Here is a 234-nt window from a genome sequence, read left to right as displayed (position 1 = left end):
CCTCACTCCCACCTTCCACCACCAAGTTGTCTGTCCTGCTCTGATGACGTCACGGTATGCGAGTTGCCAAGTACTGGTTATACGTACGATTTTCTTTTTCTTTATGATGTTTGTATATTTGTTGTTCCGTTTCCTGTTATGGAGTGTTTGATGCACAACGAAGTTAAAATGGAATTATGATCTAAACCATATTATTTGACACTATAAATGATGTATACATATCACTAATTTTCT

Source organism: Penaeus monodon, chromosome 19, assembly GCF_015228065.2.
Source record: "Penaeus monodon isolate SGIC_2016 chromosome 19, NSTDA_Pmon_1, whole genome shotgun sequence".
NCBI classification, from domain to species: Eukaryota; Metazoa; Arthropoda; class Malacostraca; order Decapoda; family Penaeidae; genus Penaeus; species Penaeus monodon.
This window is presented reverse-complemented; position numbering follows the sequence as displayed.